The sequence below is a fragment of the Pinus tabuliformis genome, chromosome 1_2, assembly GCF_031772625.1.
Source record: "Pinus tabuliformis cultivar Carrire ecotype Pingquan chromosome 1_2, CPIR1, whole genome shotgun sequence".
Lineage (NCBI taxonomy): Eukaryota > Viridiplantae > Streptophyta > Pinopsida > Pinales > Pinaceae > Pinus > Pinus tabuliformis.
This window is the reverse complement of record NC_142298.1, coordinates 186,195,087-186,207,236: the sequence shown is the minus strand read 5'-3', so window position 1 is coordinate 186,207,236 and position 12,150 is coordinate 186,195,087.

Below are 12,150 nucleotides of genomic sequence, written 5' to 3'. Positions count from 1 at the left end.
ACAACAATGGGTATCACGAGTCTTTAAGATGCGTTTGTTTGAGGCATTGTATGGGCGAGTTTCAATACTCCCGTCAGTTGGAGTGATCCAGTTAACATGGTGTTGATTAGACCAGACATGTTGGCAGACATGGAACAAGAGATGAAAGTTATAAAGAAGAATCATAAGGCAGAATGAGATAGGTAGAAGAGATACGCTGAACAGAATAGGTTGTTCAAGGAGTTCTAGGTTGGGGAACAAGTGTACTTGCAAATAAAACTAAAGAATATCTCCTTATGGATTGGATCATGTGCCAAGGTGGTGTTAGCTACCTATACCAATAGGTTTCATTTTTCATGATTGGCAGGGGAAGTGCCAATATGATCTACTTTGGTGATACAAAGATCTCATATTCTTGTGGAAGAAATATACTTACATTTGGTTGATGCTGCCCTACTTCTGAATGGGTGATCCAACAGCCTAAGCTGGGTCATGCCATGTTTCAATTTTTGTTGTAGATTAGAGAAAGAAATCTGTCCAAACAGTTCAATCTTGGCAGGTAAAGTAGATAGGTAGAGAATGAAGGTTCCCAACTGCTTAATCTGGGGCCTTGGAAGTAATAAGGTTAGTCTTAGATAGAAAATCAAAAGGAAAAGCCAAAAGAAAAGAAAAGGCACATAAGGGTTTGCAAGTCTAAGTGCACCCTCCTAGAAGTAACAAAAAATGCTAGGCAATAGAATGGGTAGGTAGTTGGGGTTGCAGAAAGCATGGTTTATGGGCAGTTCACTGGCTTAAGCAAAGGTAAAAACATGGTGCGAGTGCAGATTTCCTATTTCAGCAGTCTTACAGCAACTTAATGAAGCATGTCTAACTTCCAGATTACCCCCCATCACATACATTGCTAACATCCCAGTACCACCTATGTTCAGGAAAGAAGTCAAAGTCTTTTATTGATTCTTGTCTCTTTAAGAGCCACATTTCTTGTGTAAAATTCTTTTCATTTTGATCTACTTCCTAAACTAAGTTGATTTCATATAAAACTTAGTGTTTTACCCCCTCACCCCCTTCCTCCACTCATATTAACTCCTAAACTTCTTATTATCTAAATCCCCTATGTTCCCCTTTTCCCTTACTATTATAAACACTATGGTGTATAAACCCCAAGCGATGTATAAATATTCCCTCCCCCCTGGCATTATAGCCATATGTCCAAAGTCAGGGATTAAATTGACCTCTGGTCAGTTTAACAACCTAAGCCCTACCCCTCTTTTCCCTTCAGAAACCTTTGAAACCATTTACCCACTTCATTTGCAAAAAGACCTTGTAAAAAACCCACTATTACCCCTAACCCGCGTTATTTGCAAAATGCACCAAAAAAACCCATTCTTCTGCTTTACCCAAAGTTTGGCGCAATGCGCATTTTCATAAAAAATACATTGAAAAACCCATATAATTCGCCAAAATCCAAAGTCCCCGCCGGGCACGCATTTCAAAGAAAATATTAAAATATTCCCGCACTGCTGCCGTATTGTCCTGGCGCCTTAGCGATCCGTCGACCGTTGGATCTGGGTTTTTCCATCTGACGACCCACATTCATATCGGGTCAGCCCCGATGACCGCACTTTACCGCCCGAGAAACTGTCAGAGGGTGACGTCAGGCCTCTGCCACGCGTCACCCCCATATTTTCTCGGGCCGCCCTCTGACAATACCATGACCGTATCCAGAGCGGTCCGAGAAAAACCACTTACCGCTTGTGCTTTACCGCCATGCCCACGTCATTACTACGTCACGCCCACGTCAGTTCGACTCGGCGCCCTGTCAGCACCCCCGCCCGCCAGCGCTCCGACATGTCCGCCACCTATGCAATCCCCGTGGACCACTCACAGGCCGCCACGTCACTCGATGACGTCATGCTGACGTCACCCGACCCTGACCCCACCTGATGACGTCATGCTGACGTCATCCAAAAAAAGCGCCAATATCCCAAAAAGTCCATATTTTAGCCAAAATTCGTGTTTTTTGTCACTTTTGCCAAAAAGACTGTTGCTCACCTCTGCATGCAAATTATGACCATCCGTCGCCAACCTGCAGAAATCGACCCGAAGACCGTTGGCGCCTTCAACCCACCTGCATATGTAACCATTGCTGACAATTCACCAGGTATTTATCCAAATCATTCCCTCCGCGCTTGGTTGTGTCCATAATTATCCAAAACTAAGTTAAAAAGAGTGAGGAAGCTTGTATTTACCAGCAAATCCCCGGTGGCCAGCCTTCATTTTCAATTGTTAAGTCGAAATTCACCTGCAGAGCCTCGTTTAGCCAAGTTTTCACAAAACCTACAGTCAGTCCACGCATTCGTGGACTTAAAACCTGAGCTGCACAAATTCACCAGGAAAAAAGTGGTACTAGTCCCTGCATAGGTTCAATTAACTCTCTTTGGAGCACTTTAAACTATTCTCACCACAGTTTACCCCATTTTTCCTTGCAATTTGCCTCACTGTTGCAAAAGTACCCCTCTGTGTTGTTCTGCCCACTGAAACCAGTTCTAGTACAAGTCATAGTACTACTTAACCATGGAAACACCAGTAGCCCTGAATATTCAACCTCTGAATGCCCCACACAGAGAGCTAGAGTGGAAGGCCCTGGGTGATAGAGATTACCAGATGATAGACTCATTTGCCATGAGTTCCAAATTTAACATTCACCTGCAAAATGAGTTAAAGGCCCAATACCTCAGTGGAGCTGATATTTTAGGAATTTGGGATTCCAATTTGCCCATTTACAATCTCCCTCAAGTCAATGTCCTCCCAGACTTGATCAATCAATGCCGCTCCAGCTATGATCCATGTCAAAGAGCTGTCCTTAGCCCATCAGGCTCAGTATTGTTCCATATGACCCCTGAGGCCATAAATGAGATGCTGCACTTTCACACTGCAAAGCCATTGACTCCTCTCTCCATCAATGACTTGCTAAAGAAAGGGGGCAAGCTGTCCAGTGCTCAGATCATCAAAATTAATCAGCTGTTCGTTCAACCAAGCTCTGAAGTTGTGAGAACCCCTCCTATAGGATATCAATACCTCAATGAGCTGGGCAAGATGCTTGTGGATTTGATCAGTTACATCCTGGGTTATGGGTCATATGAGGATGTTGATGAAACCATTATGGCCATGCTGTCCATATTCTCCCCTGGGATGCCTCCTGTTGTGCACTATGATTTTGCTACATACATTTCCAATAAGATTCATGAACAATTGATGAATCTAGAAAGGGAAAAGGTGTTTAAATACACTAGGTACATCTATCACTTGTTCTTATTTTATCAACTAGATGCTTTCCCTATTCCTCTCAAGAAGCTAAATGCCCAGGGAAACCCAAGGTCTGTGGTGTTTTGGTCTTCAGTCTTTCATCATATAACTTTTTCACCATACACCTACTGTGAATTCATAGACCTTTTTATCCATCCAGCTATGACCTTGTTATTGGGTGTCCCTCCTCCAAGATTGACAGATGAGATGCAAAGGATACTTCACCTCTCAAAGGCCTATAGCATTGGTGATTGGTACTTTTACCAACACCATACAGTAATCAGAATATTTGGCTGTGAGTTGAACCCTTATAGGCTGCCAAGATATGTCCCTATGAGACTTTTTGCCTTAGAGTATATTAGGCAGTTTGGAAATGCATACTTTGTCCATTTCCACAGTAAAAACAAGAAGGTGCAACTAAAAGTAAGGAACCAGCTAGGCCCATTTCTATACAACAAAAGGGAGGAAGGATGGAAGGAAGCAGATTTGATCCTAGAGACCCTCAAATTGCAAACCAGTTTCCAATGGGTACCTTATGACCCTAATCATTTCATTTCCCTCAGGAGGGTAAAATACAAATTGGGTGGCTATGCTCACGTGAGACTGCCTCATATTGAGAAACATTCCAATTCATTAAGCTGGAAAGAGGGCACTCTAGAAGAGCCAATGACTAGAGAGCAAATGGTACAAAGAGAGGCAAAGAATATTGAGAAAGAGGCTGACTTGGAAACTTGTGGGCAGGTTTCCTCTTCCTATCAAAGGCAACTTGGAGCAGCTGCCTCATCCTCTACAGCCCAGCAGCAAGCAGCCGGAACTGTTCAACAGGAATCCAGCAAGGATAAAGGGAAACAGATGGATCAGGAACAACCACCTCCTATAGCAGAACAGCAAGCAGAAAAGCAAGTAGAACAACAAGAAGAAGGGCAAAAAGAGGGGCAGCCAATACAGCAAGAACAAACAGCTGAAGCCCCTATATCCACTGAGCAACAGGCTCAAGAGAATGTGCCTCCTAGGCAAGAAAAGACAGTGTGTTGGGTCCCTATAATACTAGTGATTACCCCATTACTATTGTAGTTATACCCCTTATTTATATTGTTGTGCCCTATTACCCCCCTATTGTTGTTAGTATAACCCACTTATTATATTGATGTACCCATGTAGTGCCCATATTGTTACTATTGTGCCACATAGAAGCCCACTATTGTTATTGTTGTGCCCTACAATATTATTGTTATGTAGGCTTTGATTGTATTGGGACCACTTAGACTCCTATATATAGAAAGGAGGTATTTTCATTTGTATCATCCAAGAATTGTTCATTTATGTAATGTAAAGGAGGTTGCCCCCTTGAAGAGGCTGAATTCTAAGGCGTGGATCTCTCTTTTCTATCTTTTTGTGAGCTGGTTTCATAACATTTGGTATCAGAGCTTTGGATTCTAGGGTTTCGCTGCTCCAAATAGGTCATCGTGGCATTTTCGCTATAACCTTTTTTCTGTGACGTTTCAGAAGTCGCAAAACAAACCCATTTGAGAAGACTTGGCGCTGAACTTTGGGTCCGAATTTCCGAGCTTTTGGCGTGATATTTTCGGAGATATGATCTGAGGAATTTGGCCTTTTTGCAGACTCCTGAATTACATTCAAAACAGGTGACCTGGGGAAAATCGTCATAACTCTCTCTCTGAGGATCGGATTGAAATTTCGTAAAAAGGTACAAAAAGAGGACAGACTGTAGTTTTGTGTGGGTGAGTTTCAGATTCAAAGGTTGAAACAGTGACTCGTGGCACGTCGTACAAGTTCGCTCTACTGAACCAGTCTAAAAGCAAGTCACTGTGGGAGATTTCACATAACTCTTCCTTGGAGAATCCAATTGGGCTCAGAATTGTGGCATTGGAAAGAGGACGCCGAAGGCTACTACAGATACCAATTTTAGAATTGGATGATCCGAAATTACAGAGATACATCAGATTCAATATCAGGCTTCTATAAAGTGAGAAAAGGTGTGTAGTTTTTTTTTAATTTTTTGTGTAAGCTTGGTTTAACGAAATTCAAAGGGCATAGTAAAGCATTATTATCGGTAACTGATGCCCCAAGGAAAGAAAATGCAAACACCTAGTAAGGAACCTGAAAGCTCTAGCATGACTCATGAAGAAGAGGAAGAAATGCTACATGATATATCAAAATTACAAGAACAAGTGCAACAAATGTCACGCTCACAAAAGCTAACAGAAGCTAAGATAAGTGGTGTGGAATCTAAGATAAATGGCGTGGAATCTAAGGTAAATGGCGTGGAATCTAAGATAAAGGGCATGGAAGCTAAGATGGATGGCATGGAAGCTAAGATGGATGGCATGGAAGCTAAGGTGAATGGCATGGACGCTAAAATTGATGGCATGGATGATAAGATGGATGAATTGAAGAAGTTGCTACAAGAAAGGGTCACTAATGGTGAAAAGGTAGTAAAGGAAACTCATGATGAGAACAAAAGAAATGTTAATCATGATTCCATAGACTCTAATGTTGGATTGAAGACTCACCATGTTCCAAAAATCGATATGAGGAAGTTTGATGGCAAGGATCCCGCCACATGGATATTACAGATGGAGCAATTCTTCGATCTCAATAATGTGCAAAACCCACAAAAGGTATGTATGGCAACTTTATATTTGGAACCAAATCAGTTTGTATGGTATCAATGGCTTTGTTCTCGTAAACAATTTATCACTTGGGCAATTTTTACGGAAGAATTGATAGCACATTATGAGGATACAAAAAGCAACACTTTTTTTAGCCAATTGATAAGTCTCAAACAAAAGGGTTCAATAATGGAGCACATTGAGGAGTTCCAAAAATTGAACATAAGGGTAAAAGATATTCCAGAGGAGCATAGGATTGATGTGTTCATAGGGTCTTTAAAGGATAATATCCAACATGATGTGCGCCTTTGGGAACCTGATTCATTAGAGAAGGCATTCAGGTTAGCAAGAAAAATGGAAAGCAAAATTATGGCAACTAGGAAGCATACCGTTCACAACTATAAAGATGGAAGTGTTGTTGCCCATAGTCTTCCACAACCTACAAGGTTGACACCACAACAATTGGAAGAAAAAAGAGCAAAAGGGCTTTGTTACAATTGTGATAGCAAATACACAAAAGGTCATAAGTGTGCTGAGAAGAAATTATTCTACATAGATTGTGAAGAGGAAGAAGAAAAGGAGCAAGAAAGGTCAAAAGAAGAGGATATATTCCAGGAACAAAGCCTAGATGAAGAACAAATAAATCCGACCATATCTTGTAATGCATTGGCGGGAATTACCACTCCTCAAACCATCAAGATAGAAGGACAAATCAAGAAAAAAAAGGTAATAGTGTTGATTGATTCAGGAAGCACCCACAATTTTATTCATTGTAGGGTAGCAAAAGAATTGAATTGCTTCCTATATCCAGCACCAGAGTGTCAAGTGATGATTGCAAATGGAGGAACAATAAATTGCTCTGGAAAGTGCCATAATATCAAGCTATCCATGGGAGAATATGTATTGACTAGCCCAATGCTTTCCATTCCAATGGGAGGTGCGGATGTTGTACTAGGAGTCCAATGGCTACAATCCTTGGGTACAATAGCTTTTAATTTTCAAGAACTTTTCATCAAATTTTCTTCAGAAGGAAAGGAAGTTGAATTAAGGGGTATTGCAGGGAAACCAGGAAAGATAATCAGCTCTAATGGTATGACAAAGCTTCTAAAAAAGGAGCAAAGAGGTGTAATTGCACAATTATGTTCGCTAGATGTTTCCACATTGGAATCATCTATTTCTCCAGATCTCCAAAAAGTCTTGGACAATCATTCCAAGGTATTTGAGACTCCCAAGGGTCTCCCACCTATGCGTGATCATGATCATGCTATTCATCTGATTCCAGGAAGTGTTCCTCCAAACATCAGGCCGTACAGATATCCCTATGTCCAAAAAAGTGAAATTGAACGTATGGTTGCAGAAATGCTAGAGGCTGGTATAATTCAACCGAGTCAAAGTTCTTTCTCAGCTCCAGTAGTATTGGTGCACAAGAAGGATGGATCATGGCGCATGTGTCCAGATTATAGGGAGCTCAACAAGCTCACTATTAAAGATAAGTTCCCCATTCCTGTTATTGATGAATTACTGGATGAATTGCATGGATCAATTTACTTCACCAAGTTGGATCTTCGTTCGGGATATCATCAAATCAGAATGAAGATTGAAGACATTCCAAAAACGGCATTTAGAACTCATGAGGGTCATTATGAATTTTTGGTCATGCCTTTTGGCCTTACCAATGCACCTTCAACATTTCAAGGTTTGATGAATTCAATTTTCAAACCATTCCTTAGAAAATTTGTGTTAGTATTTTTTGATGATATACTAATCTACAGCAAGTCTTGGAAGGATCATGTTGAACATGTTGACAGGGTGCTACAACTATTGGAGGAGAAACAATTATATGCAAAAAGATCCAAATGTTTCTTTGGAGTCCAGGAGGTGGAATATTTGGGTCATATTGTATCTCATGAAGGAGTTAAGGTAGACCCTAGCAAAATTAAAGCCATTAAGGAATGGAAAATCCCCACATCCATAAAGCATCTGCGAGGATTTCTTGGGTTGACAGGGTATTATCGCAAGTTTGTTAAGAATTATGGGAGAATAGCAGCACCTCTAACAACATTATTGAAGAAAGATTCATTTTCATGGACTCCGGAAGCAACAAAGGCCTTTGAAAATCTTAAAGAGGCAATGTGCCAAGCACCGGTCTTAGCTACATCGGACTTCACAAAAACCTTTATTGTGGAATGTGATGCTTCAGGAAATGGAATTGGTGCTGTTCTAATGCAAGATGAAAGACCCATTGCTTTTGAAAGTCGTCCAATCAAGGGAAAGTTTTTAAGCAAAGCTATTTATGAGAAGGAAATGTTGGCAATACTCCATGCACTTAAGAAATGGCGACCCTACCTAATGGGAAGACACTTCAAGGTAAAAACGGATCATGATAGCCTTAAATACTTTTTAGAACAAAGATTATCCTCTGAAGAGCAACAAAAGTGGGTCACAAAGATGTTGGGTTATGACTTTGAAATCATCTACAAAAAAGGGAAGCAAAATGTGGTGGCAGATGCACTCTCAAGAAAGGATGAGGATGTGGAAGCATTGTTGTGTGCCATTTCTATTATCCAACCAGATTGGATAAACGAAGCAAGGGAGGAATGGAAGAATGACGAAGAAGTGTGGGCACTTATTCGAAAGCTACAACAAGATTCCAGTACTTTTGATACATTTAGCTGGAAAAATGATTCGTTATGGTACAAAGATCGCTTATACCTCTGTAAGAATTCCCAGCTAAAACAAAAGATTCTTATGGAATTGCACACTTCTCCCTTAGGAGGGCACTCAGGATTTTTAAAAACTTACCACAGGGTTAAGAAGGAATTTTTTTGGGATGGCCTTAAATCAGATATTCAAAAGTTTGTGGCAGAATGTTTGGTTTTCCAACAAAATAAAGTTGAAACAATTAAGACACCGGGTCTATTACAACCTTTATCCATTCCAAGCCAACGTTGGGAGGAGGTTTCAATGGATTTTATCACAGGTTTACCCAAGTCTGAGGGAAAGAGTGTCATCATGGTGGTAGTTGACAGACTTACCAAGTATGCACACTTTTGTGCATTATCACATCCATTTAAAGCCAGTACAGTTTCTACTGCATTTATGGAAACAGTTCAAAAGCTACATGGAAACCCAAAGATTATTGTAAGTGACAGAGATCCCATTTTCACTGGAAATTTTTGGACAGAATTATTTTCTTGTCTTGGTACTCAGTTAGCTCATAGCTCATCTTATCATCCTCAATCTGATGGGCAAACTGAGATAGTAAACAAATGTTTGGAAGGATATCTTTGTTGCTTTGTATCTGATAAACAGACACAATGGGTCAAATGGTTGCCTCTGGCTGAATGGTGGTATAACACTTCCTTCCATACAGCAACAAAAATGACCCCATTTATGGCACTTTATGGGTATCAACCACCATCCATCACATCATATTTAAGAGAAAATTCTAAGGTTCAGGCAGTGGAACATCACATCGAACATCAACAACAAGTCCTCCAACTCTTAAAGGATAACCTCGTGTTGGCACAAAATAGAATGAAACAACAGGCAGATCAACATCGCAGTGAAAGAAGTTTTGATGTAGGTGATTGGGTATTCCTACGGCTACAACCATATAAGCAAATGTCCCTAAAGCAAGCTAAGAAGGATAATAAATTGTCACCAAAGTATTATGGTCCGTACAAGGTGTTGCAAAAGATTGGTACTATGGCATACAAATTGGAGCTTCCTGCAGCTTCTCGATTGCACCCAGTCTTCCATGTTTCATGTTTAAAGAAGGTTATAGGTGACAAGCTTCCAATTCAAACAATATTGCCAGAACTTGATGAGGAAGGAAAAATTATATTGGAATCGGAAGCAGTCACAGAAACAAGAACTCGACAGCTACGAAATCGATCAATTTCAGAGTATCTTATCAAGTGGAAGAACTTATCCGCTGAAGATTCCACATGGGAGGATGAGAATTTTATGCAGAAGTATCCAGAACTACTCAAGCGTTGAGGACAACACTTTTTTGAAGGAGAGGGGCATGTTGGGTCCCTATAATACTAGTGATTACCCCATTACTATTGTAGTTATACCCCTTATTTATATTGTTGTGCCCTATTACCCCCCTATTGTTGTTAGTATAACCCACTTATTATATTGATGTACCCATGTAGTGCCCATATTGTTACTATTGTGCCACATAGAAGCCCACTATTGTTATTGTTGTGCCCTACAATATTATTGTTATGTAGGCTTTGATTGTATTGGGACCACTTAGACTCCTATATATAGAAAGGAGGTATTTTCATTTGTATCATCCAAGAATTGTTCATTTATGTAATGTAAAGGAGGTTGCCCCCTCGAAGAGGCTGAATTCTAAGGCGTGGATCTCTCTTTTCTATCTTTTTGTGAGCTGGTTTCATAACACAGTGGAGGCCTCAGTGCTACAAACTCCACAGAAAGAAGAAAAGGGAAAGAAGAGGGATAGAGAGCAGGAGACTTCCCTCACCACATCCACAAATCAAGGGGAGAAAAGGCAGAGAATGAATCCCCTCTCCGAGGAAGAAATGCCTATTGGGCAATCATTGGGCATGGGCCCACCGAGCATGGAGGCATCTGCCAGTTCCTTTCAGCAGGAACAAGAAAGAACCCTTGGAGGAGAAGTCAGCTCCTCAAGTCAGCAAAGGAGAGGGGAGACAGGCATCAAGCAACAATTCATTGACATCAAAAAGAGAAATGAGCCACTCATGCTCCATATCTACAACCAGTTGCTTAAGATGGCCCCTACCAATCAGCAGAGGCTTATGTCAGCCTACGACATAACAGAGGGGAAAATGACCATGAGTCATTTCATGCCAACCATGCTGTAGCCACAGTCAGCTGCAGACTATATAAGAACCAACCTTGAGGTCCTTGCCAAGGACATCCACCCTATGGACCAAATAGAACTTCACAAGAAAACGGGTGAGATGGTTTATTCAACGCTGGCAGATAAAACCTTATTGGCAAATAGGTTGGAAAACAGCCTGAACAATACAACTGCCCAACTTGAGTTGGAGAAGGCATCCTCTCAAGCCAAAGACAACAGGATCAGGTCTTTGGAGGATATAATCATAGAGCTTGGGCATGACCCAAAGGATCCAAAAGCTATACAAACGCTGCTGAAAATAAGAGATGCGGACCTTGCAGCTCTCAGAAAGATGATTAAAATCCCAGCAACCCTTCACCCTCAAACAGAAGAGGTTTCCCAGCAAAGACAAGACCAGGATGTAGCAACATTGCTGGTAGGACTGCACAAGCAGCTAGTGCAAACACAAGGGAAGCTGGAAGAGACAGAGGCTGCACTGCAGGCAGCCCTACAGTAGAAAGAAGGAGGTCAAACTTCTCAGCCCCCTCCAGAGCTCATAAAACTTGAGGAGCTCCCACATACTACTGCTCCTCCCACAGGGCAGACAGCTCAAACAGCTCCATCAACATCAGCACTAGCACCAACCTCAGAGCAGGCTCCGAGCCTTGATATGCAGAAGTTGATGAGTGAAATCAAGATCCTAGAAGCCTAGATGACAGAGCTAAATGAAGCCAAGGAGAATTTAGCTAAGCTGAATGAAAAATATGACAAATCCAAGCAGAATGTAGCTGAAAAAGGAAGAGAAATAAAAGCTCTTAAGGAGAAGATAAAGGAGCTGGAGAAAGAGCTCACCCTTGACAAAGTGGTGGCTGAGGTCAAGACAGTTTTATGGGCCAGCATTGGCCAATCAATAACAGACCAATGGCTGTATATAGAGACCATTCATGAGAAAATGGAGCTCATAGGCAAAGCACACAAGGAAGTCCAAAGAGCAAGGGCATCTCTAGGCAGTATGCCTGAGATAGCCAACAGAATGATTAACGTTCTCAATAACCGCACAGGTCCTCAGTTGGAAGCAATAGGAATCCACAATAGAACTGAAACCATCCTGCTGATAAAGAGGGTCCTCACATTGAAAATCTTGGTACAAACATTGGACAGAAGAAGCCAAGACATGCAAACAGAAGTCAACAGATTCATGGATAAGTTTGCAGCATTACAGGGCAGAGGTCTTCCTGGCTTGCTGAACAGCGCAGGGAGACTACTATCACATGAGAACTATGCAAAAAGGGTGAACACATTTGCCACCAATCAGATCACTCAGGGATCAAGTACCTCAGAGGTAACAGGGCCAGCATCTGGGCAAAGTCTCTATGACAGAGTAGAGAACTTATT